Source organism: Chelonoidis abingdonii, chromosome 6, assembly GCF_003597395.2.
Source record: "Chelonoidis abingdonii isolate Lonesome George chromosome 6, CheloAbing_2.0, whole genome shotgun sequence".
NCBI classification, from domain to species: domain Eukaryota; kingdom Metazoa; phylum Chordata; order Testudines; family Testudinidae; genus Chelonoidis; species Chelonoidis abingdonii.
In genome coordinates, this window is record NC_133774.1 from 25,908,442 (window position 1) to 25,932,185 (window position 23,744).

The window sequence follows — 23,744 nt, forward strand, 5'->3', positions numbered from 1 at the left end:
GTGCTGTAGCTCACATTGGTACCTTTTTTGCATTTTGCCAAATCTGCAGTGAAAAAGTTCTTAAAACGAACAACATGCTGAGTCATCATCCGAGACTGCTATAACGTGAAATATATGGTAGAATGCAGATAAAACACAGAGTAGGAGACATACAATTCTCCCCCAAGGAGTTCAATCACAAATTGAATTAACGCATTATTATTTTTTTTTAACAGCCGTCATCAGCATGGAAGCATGTCCTCTGGAATGGTGGCTAAAGCATGAAGGGGCGCATGAAATATTTAGCATATCTGGCATGTAAATACCTTGCAATGCCAGCTACAGCAGTGCCATGCGAATGACTGTTCTCACTTTGAGATGACATCGTAAATAAGAAGCAGGCACCATTATCTCCTGTAAATGTAACCAAAAACTTATTTCTCTTAGCGTTTGGCAAAACAAGAAGTAGGACTGAGGGTACTTGTAGACTCTACAGTTTTACATTGTTTTGGTTTTAAGTACAGTTACGTAACCAAAAACAAACAAACAAATAAAATCTACATTTGTAAGTTGCACTGTCATGATAAAGAGATTGCACTACAGTACTTGTATGAGGTGAATTGGAAAATATTTCTATCATTTTTACAGTGCAAATATTTGTAATAAAAATATAAAGTGAGCACTGTACACTTTGTATTCTGTGTTGTAACGGAAATCAATCTAGCTGAAAATGTAGAAAGAAATATTTAATAAATTTCAATTGGTATTCTATTAACAGTGCAATTAAAACCGATTAATTTTTTAAAATCGTAATTACTTTTTGAGTTAATCACATGAGTTAACTGCGATTAACTGACAGCCCTACTTACAACAAGTGCCATCTATCACACAGGAAACTAGAAAGTTTCTCAAAAAATAGTAACTGAACAAAAACTGCACCCCTGCCAAATCCCATTATGTGACCTCAGAACCAGGATGAACTTTTTTCTAAACTGTAAGGAAGAAGTGACTCACTCTATTTATATTGCCTTTCTCCACACTCAGGCCCCAATGTGCTTATCTTGCACTGTCTTGGTAATCTAGTATAGATGTCATTAGTAACTACATCTCATCCACATAACTATGGTTCTCTGCCTGGTCTGTCCCTGTGTCTGATACACACTCCACCCTACTGTAAGCAGGGTGTGAATGAGCTCTCCACTGACATCTATTGACACACTGGGGGAAAAAAAGACTGCAGGAGCAGACTTTATATGCATAGATATCTACTCTGCCCAGGTGTTCAGCAGACAGAGCTGCTTTGCCAAAATGATCAATTTTGGCTGGTTTGGGTTACAATTCACTTTTGAATGCAGGGACAATGAAATGCTGTTATTCTTCGTGTATGAGTAAAAGGCAGCAGAACTGTGCTTAGCATACCCTAAGTAAGGGTGTCACTCTAAACTGAAGCTCACCTGCTAAGCAGGGGATAGGAATAGTAGCAGCAAGCAAGTTGTAGAATAGTACAGGAAGCATTGTTTGATTCTTACTCCCATTATCTTTTAGGGGTAGGAGGTGGACCAGTATGAATACATCTCTGAACTCTGGGTCTTTGCTGATCAGCGACAACCAACTGAGAGCATAGTGCAGCAGAGGGAGAGGGAAGTGGTGTGTTAAAGGGCTATTTGTTTGCGGACTTTCACGCTGCATTGTAGAAAACTGAGGTAAAAGGATACCACCCATGCTTTTGAATTGCGGTTGAGGTGTGTTCCTAAATTAATGTTAGATTCCCTCTCCCTTTAATAAGTTTTCTTTTGTTATAGAGAGAGTTAGTGCTTGCTAGTGGGGAAGTATCATCTTTTATAGACACCCGGGGTGATGGTTAAATTTTCCCTAATTAGCGGGTGAAGGTTCAAGCTGGTTCTGTTGTGTATTAAGAGGAACTCAGATACTGAACCTGGTCTTTGCTGTTGCCAACTCCTCCTGGCAAAAGGGTTACACTATGAAGGGTTTAATCTTCTACTTAAAGTAACCCAAATAAAACCATGTCCCTAATACAGCAACAGCTATAGGGCCAGATTCTACACCGACATACATCCTTACTGGTTTCAAGAGCAATGGCACATGATTCAGGGTAAAACTTGGCTCTTGTTTCATCAGTAGTAAATGATGCAGCAAACAGCGCTTTATTAAACAGAGGCCTGGAAGTTACAGCCAACAGAAAGGCTAAAGATTGCTAGGGAACAGAATAGATCCTTCAAGAAGGGCTCTGCCTAGCAAGAGCGTGGGGTGATGCTGGGGGAGGGGGTAGGGGGAGGAGATCAAAACCAGATCCTTCCTGAGGGTTACAAAGTTTAGTTAGTTTAAAAATTAGCATAATTAAGCTCTGTAACATTGAGGGTGTAGAAGTACCAAAATATTTTGACGAAAACTATCAATGTCTTCAACCCAGCTGAGACCATGAAGTAACAATACATAGCATATGTATTTATTTATATTATGTAATTAACCTCTGTATAAACACTGAGGAGAAAAAAAAAGTCAGCCTAGGGAAAGTCAGCCTGAAATCCTGCCCCCACTTGAAGTCAGTGATAAAACTCCCTTGGACTTCAACTGGCCAAGAATTCATCTCTGGTTTTCAGAGGTGCGGAGCTCCCACAGCCTCTGAATCAGTGCCAAAATGTTCAGAAGTTGCTACTAGTTTGGGGGTGTCTAAGCATTTGGGTGCCCAAACTGAGACAGATAAGTCTGACTTTTAGTAGTGCTGAGCAACTCCAGCTGAAGCCAGTGGGAGCTCACCAACTCTAACGAAGGTCTCCAACTAGACACCAGAAAAAGGAGGCACCCAAAACCAGTGCAACTTTTACAAATGCAGGCCTGAGTGACATGCTCAAGGTTACAAGGAGTCTGTGGCTGAGCTAGGCTAGGAAACTTGGAGGCCTGAATTCCAGCTCTGTGCTTAGTCCACAAGACAAAGTTGTCCCCTATTTCATAGTGCTCAGTTCTCACAAGAAAGCTTATTCTGATGACCTTATGCAATTTCTAGACCAAATAACCACAGACACATTGCAGACATGAATCTAAACTCTGAATTACCACCCCACCGTCAAACACAAATTCTTTTCATGCTTGCCCAGGACTAACTTTAATCTATAAAACCTGTATTCCTCCAGGTTCCCCTTCCCTTCAAGGTCTGCTTGCCACATACGCACAGCTGCATGTGAGCTGTTGCTAATCCTCTCGCCAGGTTGTTTATCTGGGGCATTTCATCAGAGATAGCCCACAGCATAATTAAATATCAGTTTTAGCAGACAGCAGTACCAACATAGAACATGCAGTAAACGATAGCACTTGTTATACACGCACGTCAGGCATCACCCCCTGCTTAGATTTGTTCATACTGCAGAGGCAGTCCACTCATTTGCCTTTAGGAAAGGAAGTTCCTAGCAGTTCAACAACAGTGACTCATCTCTTAAGACAAAATAAAAAAGATAGGTGTCTGCAGTACAGGGCTTCAGTGAGAGGGAGGCTTGATGTAGGAGGGAAAGAAAAGGGATCCATACTGTTTGCTGTAGGTGGTCAGCCTGATAAAGTGACAGCAAAGAAATGCTGCTCCTCCCCCCCCCCAAAAAAAAACAAACAAACCCACAACCAAACAACCAAACAGATTCTACAGGATACCCAGAATACTGAAAATGGGTTAGAGATGGCACCAGGCTTCCGCAGGATGCAGGAAGGGATCATTGAATTCTTGAAATCAAGAACTATAAGTCATCACAGCTCCCTTTCTCCTCTGCAGCTCAGTTAGCTGTTCTCATGTTTCTGTGCTTCCCTTCCACCAGATGCCAGTGTCAGTGAATGCTGAGATGTCAAACACTTAAGCTACGTTTTCACTACTGGCCGTATCGGCAGGTAGCAATTGATTTCTCGGGGATTGATATATCGTGTCTCATCTACACGTGATATATCGATCCCTGAACGAGCGCCTATCGATCCCGGAATTCCACCAACCCGAACGGCGGTAGTGGAGTCGACATGGGGAGCCGTGGACATCGATCCCGCGCCGTGAGGACGGTAGGTAATTCGATCTAAGATACTTCGACTTCAGCTACGTTATTCACGTAGCTGAAGTTGCGTATCTTAGATCAATTTCCCCCCATAGTGTAGACCAGCCCTTAGTCTGATCTCAATCAATCATCTTCTGATAAACATTGGGAGAGCCAAAGCACATCAGTGTGGATGTACATTAGGGAAATCATGTAAGATTATTTCAACACTTAATTAAAAGACCAGTGCAAGTCTAAGTATCCTTGTAAAGTATGATCTCGCTGTCCAGGCTATTATTAGCAATTCACAGGAAACACTTGTCACCTGGCTGACAGTTGTCACCAAAACAATAGTTTTCTTTTCCATAAACTGTTAGTTACACAATATCTAACACATTGTATTAGGTTTAGCTGGTTTCTGATTATTTTTAAAAGCCTAATAACATTTACAAAATCTACCAATCAATCTTTATACAATGACAAACGTCCTTATATGCCTAGGTAAACACACTGCAGGAACAGGTTTAGCCACAGTACTCACTTTTGCCTGGTAATGAAGTCTGGGTTGATCCATGTCAGTTCGGGAACACTTCCTGAACAAAGATATGAAAATCCAGCACTGGTAGCACAGTTAACTTTAATCAATCCACAGAAAGAAAAAATCCCCCTCACCCCCCCAGTACAAAACAAGATTCAGAAAAATCTCTAATGTTTACAGTGTTGGCTCCCAAGATATTCAGTCTGTCGGCTCTGAGCAATATAACTATGTACTTGTACATTCTCAGCCCATTAGAGGAGGAGTCAGTGTTGCAACATTTATGTTCCTTGCTCCAGGCAAAACAGTGATTTTCTTCAGTGTGCAAAATGTCCGGAGCATGACACTTTTACAAGGTTAGAGAGGTACTTTGGAGTGTAGAAATCCAGCAATTAATTTGTTTTTAAAATCACCCTTTATCAGATAGAAATTACTATGCCTGTCCTAAAGTGTATAACAATTTTTTTTTACAAGAAGTCAATCCAATATTCTTTCAACATAAAATACTTCAAAAGTTCTTTCCATACCAAAAGTGTCAACTCTTTTTATTTTACAGTGACATGAAACTGCACAAATTTACAGTAATTTGGGTCCTGATGCATTAATGAGACATCTGAGAGAGAAATGAGAATCTTTCCTTTAGGATTGTCAGAAATCTTACCAGCTGAAAAAGCTTCAGCTTACAGGCTTGAGCTTTGCATTACTTGTGTAGAAGTGGGTGACTAGTGAGAAATTTGTAAGCCTTTTTGCAAATTTAGCCATATTTGCACCCTCTCTGCCATCAGGTGACTGAAGTTTTGTTTGTGCCATTGTGGGTGACAGATAAAGTTTTGGGTTTGCAGTTTAAATTTTTTAGTTAAAACTTATCAGGAAAGGAGTTGAGTGAAAGTTCTGTAGATCCAATCATGGACCAGAACTAATACCGTATGACTCAGGTGATCCATTATAAAGCTTGAGCAACTTCAAATACCAAACAATCAATCATATGAATACAATGATAAATCCATAGGCAAACAATTTCAAGTAATGAACACAAATGCTGCAAGTCAAGATCTATTCATGAATAAAGACTAAACTTGTCAACTAAAAATATTCACAAGAAATAATTCAACCAGCTCTACCAGTGTGTCTGCAAATTTCCTCCAGTGGCTCCCTACCTAGAAGTTTGCAGTCAAGTGGTTCCGATAGATTGGGGATGAATCATGTGAGAATATGCATCTTCTCAGCAACAAGAAAAGGAAAGTGAAGGACAACATAACCGATACTTAATCAGCTGGAACAAAGACGCACTGGGCTGCAACCAGCTGCTTTATGGCTGCAGCTGCTTGTCTCTGCCAAATTTAGAGGACTAGCCCCAGAAAAGCAAGCAGAGAAAAAGGAGAGAAATTGTGTTCAAGGGAGAGTTAACAAGAATCGGGAAGGTGCTCCTGGGAAAAGGGCTGCTTCAGTGGGTAGATTGGCAATATGCACATCTTTAGGCGGATTTATAGAAGGTGGAGTATATCTTTGTGGAATACAAGAGACTACAACTCTAAGGACTTCTTGGTTGGTAAAGATGCAAGCTCAGATCCTATTCACTTGAAGAGACTGATGAAATCAATGAAGCTCCTCAGACAAGAAAGGATTACTCAGCTGAAGACAGGATGAAGATGAGAATTAAATAACCGTTACTTAGCATATACCAAGTCAGTAAGAAATTTATTAAAAGAGCGTAGTGAAATATTTTACTTAACATAAGGAACGAAAGTGAAGGAGAAACAATATTTGGAATTTCTGCTACAGATCCCAAGGATGCAGACAGAACAAGACTGAAAAGTTATTGAAACAGCTCTCCAGGTATCCAAAGCTTTAAGACATTTCACTTTTGAGGGATTTTAATCACAAAAAAATGTCATGTTTAATAAATTCAGCCAAGTCTGTATCAGAAAGGTTTCTGAGTTACCTACTTCATGACGCACAATGTAGAAAATCCAGCCAGAGCAGAATCCCTCTTGAATCATGATTTTGTTAATAAAAAAAGTGTGATTGATTCCAGGCTTCTCTGTTATTCTTAGTTATGACAAGCTACTTAAATTCAGCATAGTAATATATAGTTTTCATAGGCTACAATAACACAAGGGTGTTAGATTTGAGGAAAGCAAGATTTAGTAAATTAAGGTTTAAAGAGCCCAGTTCTCCTCTCACCTGCACAACTTTTACACCACTGCAACACTTAGTTACTCCTAATTTACATTAGTGTAACAGAGGAGAATCAGGCCCTTAGTTAGTAGAGGCAATGGGAGGAATTACTAGTGCTGAAGAAGGCTGAGAAACCTAAAAAGGATATACTAATATCAAAAAGGCACAGCAGACTAGAGTTCCTACATAAAAGAACACAAGGAATAAGAAGCTGCCAATTTGGTTTCATGAACATCTAGGGTGACCAGATATCGGAACTGTCCCCATAAAATCAGGACAGTTCCGATATTTGGGACTTTTTTTTTATATGAGCTCCTATTGCCCCCCATCCCCTGTCCCAATTTCTCACACTTGCTATCTGGTCACCCTATGAACATAAAAATAAATACATACATAAAAAAGGCCAGTGTAAACAGTGCAATCTTTCCCAGCCTGCCTTAATGTTTGTTAGTGCTGGGACTGGGTAGATACAAGGAGTCATGGATGTATTGGCCTCAAGAGTTAGACTATAAAGTCCTAAAACAATGGCCTATCACAAATGAGACTGAAGGGTCCAACCCTACAAGATGTTGAGCTCCTCCTGAGAGATGCTGAACACTTTCAACTGATGCTGATTTCAGTGGGAGTTGTGTGTTCAGCAGTGCTCAGGACTGGGCCGGATTCAGATTTTTCTGGCAACATGAGGTAGACCAGTGGACCAATGGAAAGAGCTAACTGGAAGGAAGCCATTTTACCCAGTCTCATTTTCACAGTTTTGGGGATGAGACACTATTGCTTCTGAACTTAGTCCAGATTTGTAGCTTACCCTGCAAGCTTAAGTAGGACAGGAAGTGAAATGAGCAGTTGGTCAACAAAGGTGGGCCCAGAAAGCAAAGGGAAGAGGAGAAAGAGAAAAAGCATTTAACCTTGCAAAAAAAAGGCCAAGCCAGGGACGAGACCAAGTGTTATCAGGGTAAATTGAAATGCCCACGAGGTTAGAATGAGGCAGCCAGTCAGTAAAGTAAAAGGAAGCCTAACAAGTGCAGGTAGAAAATGACTGTGCCTAGTGGTATGTGGTGGTGGTACGACCACAAGGATCACACTCAGGCTTAGACAGGATGCTTGGATGTCAGTGGAAACAAGCCTAAAGAGCGGGCAGCTGCTCATCACGGGAGCAGCCAGCCATGGAGAAGGAGCAGGCACTTAGGTCTTGTGCCCCCTGTCCCCCCACTCCACAACACACACTTCTACAAAGGTTCCGAAGTCTTTGCCTCAATCTTATAAGATAGATGTGAGCCCTATAATTCTTTGTATCAACTTAAGTGAAAGTTACAGGTCCCAATGATTTTTTGTGGAATTCATGGGCATGAATCCCCTGTAAACTTAGAAGTTCAATGAAGAATTTTGAACGATTTTAAAGTAACCTAAGCAGGGTACAAGCAGCAAACTGAAGCCTCTTATCTGACAGTGAGGGGGAAAAAATCTTTTTGATATGGCTGTCTGAATCCATCAGTTCCTAATAGTCCCTTAGCTTCATTAGGTGAACTGTGTAATTTAGAAGCATGTTTGTCAGTTATGGTACCGGCATTCAGATGGAATGCTTCACTGTGATGATGATGTTCCATTTACTAAATGAAACTATCAGCTTTACTGGGACAGTCATGGAGTTGCTTTGGGGTAAGAATCAGTGATCTGTGTGAAGCTCAGGGAAAAGATCAGGGCACACTCAGAAAAAAAAAAGTGCAGAATGAGTTAGTGATGCCAAAGGAGTTAGGGGACTAAGTAACGCTTTTAAAAATACAGTCAGGAAAGAGAAATACTGCATAGAAAATACTAAACTTACTACATGATGCAGGAGATCAAACTAATATAGTCCATGACTATTATTTGTATTATTATAGCTCCTGGGAACCTAATGTCTTAAGGGCTTACAAGCTGATCTCCTTAATAAAAAATATAATTGGTTTAGGATGTGCTCAAAGTTCATTTGGCCTGTTGTCATTTTTGTAGTCAATATGATTTAATTTAACATTATTAGCCAGCCACCTCAGACTACATTTTAATCTCAGGTATGTTAGAGGAAATCTGAGCAAATGAAGTAAATAGTTACTTCAGAGTTACACTACAGTAACTGAAATTAAAAGTTGGCCCCGTATGTTCATGTTTGTTCATGAGGCACTATATATAAATAAAAACTAATGGGAAATTCTCATCACTGAGATGTTATATGCAGCATTTTCCACAGATCAGTCCTATCTGCCATGTTGTTCTACGTATCTACCATCTCTAAATGTGGGCAAAATATTATGAGTAACTGTTGTTACCCAGCTGTGTATCTCTTGCCTACAGACACTGTAAGTTCAGACACTACCCTGTAAGAAGGTGTGGAAGATAGAAGAAAAGAGGCGGGGGAAATCTTGCTTCTGGGTTAGGATTATTAATACATTGGGGATGCCTCCTCCTTTATTTTATCCCTGCTCGATCAAACCATTCATTAGAAGATAATCAAATGAACTCTTATTGTCACTTTTTGTAACAAACTTTACCTGTAGGTCTTAAGACTTGCCTCATGACCACATCATGCTCACACTATTAACGATTATTATTAATACAATTAAGGGGACAAATCCACTTTTTTATGGAATCAGATACTAAATACTAACTTTTTCTAATTCCATACCCAATGTGGATCCAGCCAGTGATGTGTCTCACAAACTGTCAATAACTTATGCTAATATACAGAGCATGAAATCGGCTTACTTTAAAACACGTACACCAAACTATGGGAGATAACAAAGATCTGCAATAGGGTACGAGTCTTTTAAATTATGGAAGCAACCAGGTTAAATGCTAGTCTTCTTCAATTTCTGTTTAATTACACTGAAAGCTCTTCTGCATACAGGCCTGCTCCAGCTCCCAGGGAAGTCAATGGGAAAACTCCTGTTGACTTCAATGGAGCACAGTTGGACCCTAGGACAAGACTGTTTTTGTTCCCTCTGCAGTTACTCAGAAAGGACCAAAAGTGCTAAGACAAAACCAGTGGGGAAAAGAGTACATGATAATTTGCTGACAGACTTCCTGAACCAAAACCTCTATGATGTTGAACAGCTGCTCTGTTTTAACTGTATTAATCTCTAAATAGACGTAGTATAGACATGACCTTAAACCTTGAAGAGAAGAGGTCATAGCATTTGGACATGGCTTCGACGTGGTGCAAAGGAAATGGATGTGCTCAGAAATGAAGTGTTGCAGGGTTTTCCCAGTAGTGGCACAGGCACGTAGAGCCAGACTCGGTCATTGAATTCCAATGAAGCCAAATCAAGAAAAAAAATAGGGCAATGGTATTCTAGTGGAATTTGTCTTGTTTATTTTAAGACAGGGTTCTCAAACTTTTGCTGCACCCCTCTTTGAAAATATTTCAGGCTGTGATGACCCTTCCCTCACAAAAATAGTAATAGTAAATTACTGTACATATTCATAGGAGCACTAAATGACGCATGTAATCATTATCCTTGCAGTCAAAGGCACTGAAGCTTTTCAAAAAGTGTAAACAACAGTTTTCAGGAATAAATACATGGACATTTAAGAAATGGGTTTTCTGGGGGGAAAAAACCCAACAGGATACAGTTTGGGAAGCTGGAAACCTTTTCCAGTGATTGTGTTAATCATAACTTTGTCCAATTTGTGGTAATGATCATAATTGTTCAAGGATTGTGGCTTTATACACAAAACTATATATAAACAAGTATCTGGACACTTAATGCAAGGGATGCTGCTGTTTTGAAGCACACATTTTTTTCAATTGTGGATCCAGGGAGCTGAGGCAGACCCTTAAATTGTCCTCCACATTCACTCTCTGGCTCTCCAGCTCTAAAGGCAGCGCTGCCACCAGTAGCAGCACAGAAGTAAGGGTGGCAATGTATCACACAAGCTTTAATCAGTATACTCTGAATATCTAACACACAAAGGAGATTGAGAGCCATAAGATTTAGGATATATTTCAGTCCTCCATCTACAATTCCAATCAAGTCTCTACTCACCATCAAATCCAGCACTGCACTGGGGGTGACACTTCAAAGCTGAAGAGGCCATCTCAGCCACTTCTTCCCAAGTTAGACCCTTCCTCAGGATTTCCTTTCATGGTGCCTATGACTCCTTGCCTCAGTTATCTTCATGATACCTCCCCTTATTTCTCAGCACTGTGTGTGAATTAACTTAGAGGTCACGAAGGGCCTGACCCAGTCCACATTTAGGTCAATGAAAAGACTCTCACTGATGCACTGGGAGATGGTTTTGATAGCAAGGTGCAAGGCTGACAGCACTCCTTACATATGTCATCTAGAAATCTGCAACACAGATAGAACACAGTCAGCAGAAGTTTCCCCAAACTGATCCACCAGTATCCTTCAACTCATACTTGGAGAAACCATCTCTTTGAAAGGGTAGTTCAGTTCTATTTAGCCTCTCTATTGAAACTATACAGGAAACTGCATACAACCATAGGGGGACATTAGCTAGTGACTATTGTTGTGGTGCTTATTGTGATGAACACATAATTCTACACAGGGAAATAAACTAAAATCATTAAGATCATTTACTGTACACCACCAGAGAACCATTAGTTGGGAACAACCCTTGGTCATTATTTATGCAAGATGGATTAGACGTGAAAGACTACGGATAAAAAACTGCTTTTCATTACCAAATCTCCTGAACTATCCAGCCACCTTGGAACACATTTCTCTCTCTAACTGTAGACAACCAGTGAGCAGTATGGCTTGTATGAATCTTGTTATTGCACTCAAAAAACATATAGCATCCATTAGCAAATGTGCATTCCCTTTGGATTTGCATAGTAAACAATAGAAGAGCTGTAATAAAGAACAAAAAGGAATTTCCTGCTCCAGTGGCTTTCATTATACCCAACTACAAAAATATTAATTTTGTCTATGTATGTTAGGATGCAAATTACCACTCTTTCAGAAGTGGAAGATCCATGTTAATTTAATTTCACCAGTTTACAGTGCAAAAAAGTGTCTAGATTTGGTCAATGAGAACTGAACAGCAGATTCATCTGGTTTTCTAAATGGGCCTGCATGAGAGATGCCTGCTAAACAAGAAATCACATTCATTAAACCACTAGCCTGGTAGGGTGAAACACTTATAAGATGTTTTGAGTGACATCCATATATACAGCCAGGCCGAGCCCCCATCATTGCTTTTAATTTTTTTTTAAAAAAACAAGAAGATTTTCCCCACCTTGTTCTAGTAGCCACAGCTGAGGACAGGTTTTGTGCAAATAGACATTAAAACAGTAATAAAAATAGATATGATACAGAGAAGGTTATTAATGGAGTTTCCTAATACATTACTCCAAGTCTTAAAATTTCACATAATTTCTCTCTCCTCCTATCCATTGCTCCTGTGGGAAGGACAAGCAAAATCTATTTTGTTGGCTGCGAAGAGTTCTCATGGCCACGTCCTTGAAATAAACAAGGATTACAGTGATCTTGGCTTGAAGCACTTTGTTCATGTTTCACCTTTAATCTAAAATGCTTTAGTACCATGAAATATTGGCCGATGTGATACTAGTATGATTGTACAAGTTATGTATTTCCATAAAGTTTCATTTAATATAGTTAATATCATGAAAAGGATATTGTCTTTTGCTTTTTTGCATTGTTTCCCATTTGTGACAGCATATAAATACAAAAGAATAGGAATTTGACAGATATTTAGGAGAACAGGCACTCTAGAGATACAAAAGTTTGAGAGCTACTGATCTGTGGTACTGCTGACCAATGTTCCCTCTAATTTTTCCCAATCATGTGCAGAATAATTTTGTTATGTCCACCAATATGGAGGTGATGTGTCAGGGTGGGGCCGAGTGGTTTAGAGTATGGGAGGAGGCTCAGGGCTGGGACAGAGGATTGGGATGTGAGACGTGAAGACTCTGGCTAGGGGTGCAGACCCTGGGGTGGGGCCAGGGATGAGGGACAGAGTTGGAGTGTGGATGAGGAGTTTGGAGTGTGGGAGGGGACTCAGGGGAGCAGAGGGTTGGGGTGCAGGGAGGTGAGAGCTCTGAGGATGAGGGGTTTGGAATGTAGTGGGGCTCCCCAGCAGGTCCAAGGCTGGTCTGGGTTTGAGATAGGGGAAGAGCACCTGTCCCTCTTCCATGGCATATCGGGGGTTAGGCTGGGTCAGGGCCAGGGTAGGGGTGCCGCAGCAGGTCCAGGGCTTGAGGAGAAGCATCTCTTCTCACCACAGCCCTGAGCACCTGCGTGGCACTTAATACGCAGCTCCGCAGCCACACGGCTTAGAGGGAACTTAGCTGGTGGTCACCTTTAACAGAGCAAGCCTCTGAGTGTGACCCCCTTATAAATATTTTTAGAAGTGTTTTTAATTTAAGATTATTAAAAATGCTGGAGGCAAAGCTGGATTTGGGGGTGGAGGCTGACAGCAAGCAATCCCCCATCTAATAACATCAAGACCCCCCGAGGGTTCATGATGCCCAGTTTGAAAACCCCTGCCATAGATACTCTCCTGCCACAGGTATGCCTTATATGTCTGTGTGTAAGCTTTCTCCTGAACTTGCTGTTGCTTGTCTGTACCACTACAGAACCCTCCCCCATCACCCTCTGCCTCAGAGAGATACCCAAACCTTTTCATATTCCTGGAACAGAGCTCATAGGAACCATTGATCTGGCTGCCACGGCAAGTAGGTCTATGACACTGCCATTCTGTGCAGAGTCTTTAAAACTGACATAAGGATGGATCATCTTTATGCAGATTTCTAGAACCTGACACCATGTTATAATCTGCCTTTGGCTTTTTGCTGTCCATGAAGCATCATAAAAAGCTCACTCCACCGTACAGAATACTAATGCATTCAAGCTTCCTACTTATGATGATGTTTTGGAAGGCTGTTTTCTTCCTGGAACTGGATCAAGTTATTTTTGGCCTTAATGCAATGGACAAACTGTTCTCAGATCTTATTCTATGCCCCTCATATTTTATAGACTGATTATCAGACAGGACATCATCAGTTTAAATAGTTTTTGCAAAGCACATTTTGTGAATAATAATAATAATAATAATAATAATAAATACTTTGCACTTATATAACACTTTTCATCCAAGAACCTTAAAGCGTTTAAAAAACATTAACTGAAAACATCACTGCAAGTTGTTATGGAATATAGAGAGCATTTCAACCACTACTGAAATGTAGCCAACCTCTTTGGTGGAAAGCAACAGATGTTTAGTAGCTTGCAGCAAAACTACAGCAACACCACCATATCTAACTGATATCACAAGGAGAATTTAGGTAACTAGAACTGCATGACTGAAATTGGAATCTGGCCAGGACACTGAGGGTTACACTAGACCTGGGATAGGCAACCTATGGCACATGTGCCACAGGCAGCATGAGAGCTGATTTTCAGTGGCACTCACACTGCCCGGGTCCTGGCCACCGGTCCAGGGGGCTCTGCATTTTAATTTAATTTTAAATAAAGCTTCTTAAACATTTTAAAAACCTTATTTACCTTACATACAATAGTTTAGTTACATATTACAGACATATAGAAAGAGACTTTCTAAAAACGTTAAATGTATTATTGGCACATGAAACCTTAAATTAGAGTGAATAAATGAAGACTTGGCACACCACTTCTGAAAGGGTGCCAACCCCTGCACTAGACCATTGGTTCTCAATGATGTGTTACGTGGGCCACAGGTTGAGAACCACAGCACCCTCACCCCAAACACTCCCACCCACCCCCGCCCAGCACCCACCTGCCCAGAGACCCCTCCACAGAGTGGGGCCAGGAATGGATTCCTGGGTATGGGGTTGGACAGCCGAGACCCAGACCCACCACGTGGGGCCGGGCAACCAGACCAGGAACCTACAGCAGGGGGCCGGACCCTGCCAGCTGGACCCTACTGCACAGGGCAGTCAGTCCCATACCCTGGGCAGCTGGCAGTCAGACCCGTACTCTGCCCCTGCCACATGGGGAAGGGGACCTGGGACCCGAGTTCTGCTGTATCTGGCAGCTAGGACCCCCAGCGCCAAGCCTGTGGCAGAGTGCCAGGCATGGGCTGGCAACCAGAACCTGAGGTGTCAGGCCAGAAGTGGAGTCCCACCTAAAACCTGCTGCAGAACCCCTGCAAGCCCCTAATTCTCAGTGCCCATTCCTCTCACTGCCCAGAGACCCACTCTCCCACCCCCTGCAGCACTCACCAGCCCCCTGCCTGTAGGAAGCCTCCTGCAGGCTGCCTTATGCTCTCTCCCCCTCAGCCAGCCCCACCCCATGCCAGACCAGAGTGGCAAATTTTGAATTTTTAGCAGCATTCACCTGGGCTGCAGCTGTGTGCTAACTGGGCCATATGCAGCCTGTGGGTTGAGAACTGCTGCACTAGACCATTGTAGAAAGAGCTACGGAATCTTTTATAACCAAGTTGTAAGGAGATTGATCTCATGTCTCATCCAAAGGATTTCATTTTTAGCAGTGCAGCACTCATATCACCATATGGAGGTTCTGATTCTGTGTTGACTCAGTGAGAAGAAGATGGAGCTTGCCAATTACAAATCTACTTTTTGCAGTGCCTTGTTTTCCTTTGGAAGTCTCAGATGTGAGGACTGACCTAGCTCAAATCCTGTTTAATTCATAAGATTTGATTAAATGACAGTACAAGGCGATACAAGTATAGCATATAATCCATTCTGCATAGGTTAAATAGGTATCATTGCTTGATACAAAAATCCAGTGTCCAGAGTCTTATTTAAAACTCTTATACAATGTTGCAAATTGATATATTTTTAGAAAAGCTGAAAAGAGCTGTTGAACTAACACACTATCGAATATACTCCGGCTGACTAATCACTGACTGACGTATTATCTGTGGTGATATGAATATGAGGTAGCACCCTCCTGAAGATATGTAATGTCTTAGCCCAGTGTTTCTCAAACTGGGGTCGCTGTGCTGCTTCCAGCAGCCCCCATTGGCCCGGACCAGCAATCAGCTGGACCTGCGGACGGGGCAGGTAAACAAACTGGCGTGGCCCACCAGGGGCTTTCCCTATGTAAGCGGCGACCCCAGTTTGAGAAACACTGTCTTAACCTTCCCATTCAGATGGCAAATGACAGATCTGCCTAACTTCAGACTTTGTGTTCATCTCTTTAATCTATTGCTAAAGCTGTTATAAACTAAGTCAAGTATTATACCTGCCACAGCAAGGACAACATACCTGCATTTCTAAACTAGACTGCATTTCCAGAGAACTTAACATACGATTTTGATACTGTCTTACATGACTGTCTCCTAAGCAAACTAGGGAAATATAGCCTAGATGAACCTAGTATAAGGTATGTGCACAGCTGAATGGTGAACCTGCAGTTTTCCAACGAGCCAGAAAAGCATATCAAGTGGTGTCCTGCAGGGATCTGTTGAGGGTCTGGTTCTATTCAATATCTTCATAAATGATTTGGATAAAATGAAGAGTATACTTATAAAGGGGATGACACCAAGCTGGGAGGTGCTTTTAAGGACAAGATTAGAATCCAAAATGACCTTGACAAACTGGAGAAGTGGTCTGAAATAAATAGGAAGAAATTCAATAAAGAACAAATGCAAAGTATTACACTTAGGAAGGAACAGCTAACTGGACAAATATGAATGAGTACTGCAGAAAAGAATCTGGGGGTTATAGTGGGTCACAAACTAAAATGAATCACCAGTTTAATACTGCTGGGAAAAAAAGGCAACATAATTCCGCTTTAACAGAAGTGTTGTAAGCATGAGACATAATTCTTTTGCTGTACTCAGCACAGATACAGCCTCAACTGGAGTATTGAGTCAAGTTCTGGGCACCACAGTTTGGGAAAGATGTGGAGAAAGTCCAGAGAAGAGCAGTAACAAAAATGATTAAAGGTCTAGAAAATATGAACTATGATGAAAGATTGAAAAAAAATGGGTTTGTTTAGTCTGGAGAAGAGAAGACTGAGAAGACTTGTGTCCCAGGTACATAAATGGTTGTTACAAAAAGGTTGTTCTAAATTGTTCTGCTTATTCATGGAGGAAAAGACAAGAAGTAACGAGCTTAAATTGCAGCAAAGGATATTTAGGTTAGACATTAGGAAATACTTAGTAACTCTTCATGTAGTTAGGCACTGGAAAGAAAGTTAGATAGGGAGGCTGTGGAATCTCCATCATTGGAGGGTTTGAAGAACAGGTGAAGCAAACACGTCAGGGATGGTCTAGATCAGTGGTTCCCAAACTGGGATTCGCAAACCCCTAGGCGTTCACTAAATGTTAGAGGGGGTTCTTGGGAAAAAATTCCCTAATAGCGGACAACGCTGTCCCCCGCCCCCCCCAGAAGTCCAGACCCCATGGACTGCCAAGAGTTAGGCAGATCAAAGCAAGCATATCTATCACACTGAGGAGATTTAAGCTTCAAGACTCCATATAAGAAATGTAAAGGGAGGGGGCTCGCGAGACTTGACATTTGAGTGAAAGGGGTTCACAGATTGTTAAAGTTTGTGAATCACTGGTCTAGATAATATTTAGCCCTGCCTCAGTGCATAGGACTGAAATAGATGATCAATCAAGGTCCCACACAGTCCTACGTTTCTCAGATTAAATGTATCTAAAACAGGGGTGGGCAAACTTTTGGCCCGAGGGCCACATCTGGGTGGGGAAATTGCATGCAGTGCCATGAATGTAGGGCTGGGGTAGGGGGTTGGGGTGTGGAAGGGAGTGTGGGGTGTAGGAAGGGGCTCAGGGCAGGGGGTTGGGTGCAGGTGGGGTGTGACAGGGGGCTCAGGGCAGGAGGTTGGTGGCTAGGCAGGGGGTTGGGGTGCAGAGCAGGAAATTGAGGGGTTGGGATGCAGCAGGGGGCTCAGGAAATTGGGGGCTTGGCAGGGGATTGGGGTGCAGGAGGGGTTTGGCAGGGGGCTCAGGGCAGGGGAATGGGGGCTTTGCAGGGGGTTGCGGTCCAGGTGGTGCAGGAGGGGTGCAGGGTGTGGCAAGGGGCTGGTGCAGCTTACCTTGAGTGGCTCCAGGGTGGCAGCTGCGCGCAGTGGGACTAAGGCAGGCTCCCTGCCTGCCATGGCCCCGTGCTGCTCCTGGAAGCGGCTGGCACCACGTCCCTGTGGCCCCGCTGGGGGGCGGGAGGGAAGAGGGTTCCACACTCTGCCCTTGCCTGTGAGTACCAGCCCCGAAGCTCCCATTGGCTGTGGTTCCCCGCAGCGTCATGGGGGTGGCAATCCAGTGAGCCATAGTTTTCCTGCCCCTGATCTAAAAGAATCTTAGGTTGTCAGCGAACAAGCTATAAAATAGAAAAAGGAGGCAATAGTGACAAAAGCCTTTCAAAGTGCTTTGTCTCTTACTTATTCATAATGATTTATTGGTCCATTTATTTTATTTATATACTAATAAATGCTCCCATTCAGTGCTCTAAGTATATGTACCACTTTTATAAACATACAAACTAAAAATAAGGATACTTAACTTCTGACTTTTCGGATTACTTCTAACAACATACACTTACCTCTTATATATGTTTCACCTTCCCATTTATCGGCATACAATATCACTCTCTCACTTTTCCATCTCTAAATTTCAATTTGGAAGACTTAGAGCATGGCTTGAAATAGAGAGGCTAGTTCAATTACAAATTCAACCACTAGATGCAGAAATTACTGGCTGAAATTCAGAGGCCTGTATTATGCAAGAGGTCAGACAAGATAACCACGATAGTCCCTTCTGACTAGCACACATGAATTTTCTATTAAAATCTATGAATCGGGTCTTCTGTGAGCAAAGGCTATACTTCCTCAGGCAGTTCTGTCAATGTATCTTCCTCCTGATTTTTCATATTAGGAGTTTCCCCAAGTGAAGAAAACAATCATGTGTCATGCTACATGGTAAATTTGTATGTTAAATGAAAGTTTTAGCTGAGTGAATAATTTATATATAAAAATCTCTAATTTAGATGCATATCACAAATAAACAAACACCCATCCCCAAGTTCTAAAACTCCTTGCCATCATTTGAAAGTACATCATTAAGAACCAAAACAGTAGCATATTTCCTACTACTAATACAAACTATCACCAGGCAGAAAAATGTAGTATAATAAAAGCCAAATACAAGAGCAGCAGTGTTACGTATTCAAAGAAAGATACTCTAACAGGTGAACTGCTATATTCTGCACTAGCTCTAACTTCTGCATTGATTTAAGTTCCATCTCTATGAACAGTGCATTGCAGTAGTCAAACCTAGGTGATAAAGGCAGGGATCATAATAGCAAACTCCACCCAGAAGAAAAGGATGTAATTCATTTCCAGATGCAAATGGAAAAGAAAAACAATCTTGGTCATGGTTGCTATTTGATCCACTAGAAGCTACTGGGAATCTAATTGGGCTCCAAGTTGCAACCTTTAGTAACAATGATACCTTTGTTTTGCGATTTCCCTCAGCCAAGGCAGCCAGTATAATACCAGCCAAGTATTCCTGTTGCCTTCCCACCCAACCATAGTTACTTCAGTCTTAGTCTTATTCAGAACGGGTCTCAGGCAACTGTTCACATCCTTATCCCAATGAGGTCCAACCATTGGAACAGACCCTTGAATGCATTCTATGGACTGGATGAAATAGAGCTGTGTCATCAGCATATTGAAAACATTTCAGCCCATCTCCCCTCGTTAACTAGAACTGCTTCACATACACATTAACATAGTGATGACATTAAACCTTGCCACCAAGAGATTCTTCAGGGCATAAGCATACATCAAAACCAATTTCTGGATCCCTATCCAAGATAGGAATGAAGCAGGAAAGAGTAGGCCCATCTACTCCAGTCCCCTCAGAGATGAGTCAATGTATAATCCTTGATACCAAATGTAGTTCATCAGTGTCTATGCTGATATTGAATGTATCATTATTAAGGGTAAGATTTTGTAACAGTAATTTTTTGTAAACGTCACAAACAAGTCACAGGTAATAAACAAAAATTCATGGAAGACCATGACCTGTCTGTCTGTTACTAAAAATAACTCTGATAAAATAGGGAGGGGGGAGTGAGTGGGTCTAGCACCCACCCTTTGCTGCCACTCACAGTAGATGGAAGCTCCGGGCAGGTGCCTGGGAGCTGCTGGGCTCCCCACCCCTCCGCAGGGCCTGAGAACTAAGTGAGGACCCCCTCCAAAGCTCAGAGCTCCAAGGCTGGGAGCTGCAGGGCCCCTGCAGCTAAGAGCTCTGGTGCTCCCGCTGACTGACAGCTCCAGCCCCGCTGCCCCAGGATTGGAGCAGTAAATGTCATGCAGGTCTCTGGAAGTCACGGATTCTGTGACTTCCATGATATAACCGTAGCTTTGATCATTACCCATTATTATCCAGACTGATTTATTATAAGGAATGGATGGTGCAAATGGCATTATTACAGAAGTTTATGGGAAGTTTTTTTCTTGTTACTTAAAATTATAGAATATCAGCGTTGGAAGGGACTTCAGGAGGTCATCTAGTTCAACCCCCCTTCTCAAAACAGGACCAATCCCCAACTAAAGCATCCCAGCCAGGGCTTTGTCAAGCCTGACCTTAAAAACCTCTAAGGAAGGAGATTCCACCACCTCCCTAGGTAACTCATTCTAGTGCTTTACTATCCTCCTAGTGAAAAAGTTTTTCCTAATATCCAATGTAAACCTCCCCCACTGCAACTTGAGACCATTACGCCTTGTTCTGTCATCTGCCACCACTGAACAGTCTAGATCCATCCTCTTTGGAACTCCCTTTCAGGTATCTGAAAGCAGCTATCAAATCCCTCCTCATTCTTCTCTTCTACAAACTAAACAATCCCAGTTCCCTCAGCCTCTCCTCGTAAGTCATGTGCTGCAGCCCCCTAAATCATTTTTGTTGCCTTCCGCTGGACTCTTTACAATTTTTCTACATCCTTGTAGTGTGGGGCCCAAAACTGGACACACTACTCCAGATGAGGGCTCACCAATGTCGAATAGAGGGAAATGGTTACGTCCCTCGATCTGCAGGCAATGCCCCTACTTATACAGCCCAAAATGGCATTAGCCTTATTGGCAACAAGGGCACACTGTTGACTCATATTCAGCTTTTCGTTCACTATAATCCCTAGGTTCTTTTCTACAGACTTGCTAATGTTTTCTTCCTCCTATGTTTCAATAACATTCTGTCTGTAAAGATCTGTAACCAAGCATTAGAATTGGATAAATAAATTAATTTTATACAATGCCTACACCATATTTTTTAAACTGCTGCTCTACTGCAATATTTCACTAATACAGAAGTGCTTTATTAGCTCAGAAATCTCTGATTTGTAATTTGTGTGTCCCTTAATATGAAGAACTGATATGCTCAATAGCCCAGATTCTGCACTGCAATATGACTAGCAGAGTCAACCATAATAGTGTCACTCCATAGGGAACATGATAACAGACCTAGTGTAGCAGCTCCTACTCCACCTCCTTTCCATGCTCCAGCACAGGCGGTGTGTCTGAAGAAAAAGGGGATTCAAACTGGAAACCAAAATCAAGGGGGAGAATAAACAGTCAAATGAAAACCTCTGTATCCAGTACAGTCTGTCTGGGCATAAAAGCACCTAAAGCCATGTTGAAAGGCCCACCTCCTTAGCCAGACTTCGGGGGCTGGAGAAGTGCATAAAGGTCTGGTATTGGTGGGGATGGCAGGATAGTACTTGTGCTTGAAATCTCTGATAAATTTCTTACCTCTGGTTTTGGGCTAAGTGTTGGTGTCAGCTTTATGCACAATAGGAACATATGCACTGCTGAGTTTCCCTTAATTACACTTCCTCTTTAGTGTGAAATACCTCCTTTCCCATTGCTGTCCAGGAAGAGCGTGCAATCCTTGCACATTACTTGTTAACCTCTACTACATGCATGGAAGACTACATTCATGCAATTATTTGTGCCTTTAAATCCATTTTTTGCCCTGTGTCAACAGCATCATTATTATATCTAGCAAATAGACACCCTTTTACATCTCATGCAGGGCATGCAACAACTAGATCTTAATATTTACATCCATTTCACAAAGATTATAGGATTTATTAAGTCACCAAAATTTTTACTCTAATATTCTTTTAGTACTTTTAACGCACAACTAAGATAATGGGATCAGTAGGCGCAGCATCTAACAGCCTATAACAGGAAAAATTGTTACAAAATTGGCAAGTATGATGGCCTTATGTGACAGCTTCCATCTTCAAGTTGAAGCTAGACAAATTCAGACTGGAAATAGGGTGTAATTTTTATTTATTTTTAAAAAACAATGAGGGTAATTAACCATGGAAACACTTTATCAAGGGTCATAGTTGATTCTCCATCAATGGCAATTTTAAAATCAAGAGTGGATGTTTTTCTAAAAGCTATGCTCTAATTCAAACAAAAATTTGGGGGAAGTTCTCCAGCCTGTGTTTTGCAGGAAGTCAGACTATAGAGGATCACAGTGGTCCCTTCTGGCGCTGGAATCTATGACTCTTGGCTGACACAAGATTGAACCAGAATCATTGGAGTTAAACATGTGAGGATTTTACATTAAATGTAAAGAGTCAGGCTCTGCAGCAAAGGACTGTACCAGACTTACATAGTCTATGGATCAAGCACAGAGAGGGGGGAAAAACACACACTGACCAGTGGGTTATATTTGCATAAAAGAATTTTTCAGAAGGAAAAAAGAAGAATTGAAATTCAAGCCAAATGAACTAAGGAGTGTAGGTTAGAAGCAATCCAACAAACAGAACTTTGAATAGAATCAGACCAAAACTGTTATGTCTTGGTTTTCTGCAGTTATGTTTCTGTATACTGAAGTTCTAAAATTCTAAGAATTCTTCCCATCTGCAGGGACAGCAGCTTTTTTGTTCCATTTTATTGTTTTTTCTTTAATCTAAAATAAGTGAATCTACATTATTTTGCTCTTTGTGTATGGTAACAATGAAAACTAAATGGTCTCTTCCATCTAAACAGTTTCTTTGGAAAAAAAAAAAAAGAAACAATGATAAATAAAATTCCATTAAAAATACCACACGAAAAGCAATGTGGGATTAGTCATGAATCATTTTCTGACAATGAGAAACAAGTTGAGAGAAGCAATTAATACACTTTATCTAAACAACAACACTGCCAGATGCAATAAGTAATTCAATAAGAAAAAAAATGAAGAACTAGCCCAGCTAAATGACACAAAATATAGCTTCAAATGGCTGCAACTTTTATCAACTTATCAGCCTATGATGCCATTTGACACAAGGGCCTACTGCTGAAGCTATCCAACCTGCTTCAATGCAACTGGATATTTCATCTCATTAGATCAATGCTTTCGGACAGAAGATTCTGTGTCCATCTCAGAAGTCAGGTTAGCAAAAAGTAGAGTCTGCACAATGGCCTCCCACAGAGATTAGTACTAGCACCAGCCCTCTAACATACAAGTGATGTGCCTGAAATGACATGCTGCAAGTTCATTTATGCAGATGACCTGGTACTAATGACACAGGCACAACACTCAATGAAGCAGAAGATAACTTTCATTATAATCAGAAGATAATGGAAATCTACTTTCAGTACTGGTGGCTCAAACCCAATCCATCAAAAAAGTGGTGGTGTCTGCTTTCCATCTTAGCAATTCTGAAGCTAACAGGATGCTAAACAAACTTCTGTGGCAAGGCAAATCACCCACAATCCTAACTCCCACTACCTAGGAATCAGTCAGTCATTCTCAGTCACAGCCTTATCTTTCATCATCATCTGAATCAGGTGAGTTATAGAAAGAAGAATTACATCAATATCATCCAAAAGATAGCAAGTTCTAGCTGAGATGTTGATGCTTGGACACTATGAATGGCAGCACTAGCTTTAGTTTATTCCACGGCCAAGAACTGCACAACTGATTGGGGAAGAAGTTCACACATTGACCTCATCGATATCCAGCTAAATGCAATTATGAGACTTGTCACTGGCACTCTGAAGTCCACTCCACTGCCTTGGCTTCCAGGCCTCAGAAAC

General features: G+C 41.6%; 1 protein-coding gene across 2 annotated transcripts in view; it reads right to left on the reverse strand.

The window, feature by feature from the left end:
- The window catches only part of PRLR (prolactin receptor), a 168,537-nt gene extending 157,530 nt beyond the window's left edge, over positions 1–11,007 (reverse strand). The window contains exons 1-2 of one of the 2 annotated variants that reach the window (XM_075066904.1): positions 10,737–11,007; positions 4,546–4,623 (exon numbers count right to left, since the gene is read on the reverse strand). The gene's annotated coding sequence lies outside the window, so the exon portion shown is untranslated. Of the gene's footprint in view, positions 1–4,545; positions 4,624–4,720; positions 4,782–10,736 lie in introns of those variants that run through there. The other variant, XM_075066906.1, reaches the window with a different exon arrangement.
- Positions 11,008–23,744: the final 12,737 nt, after the last annotated feature.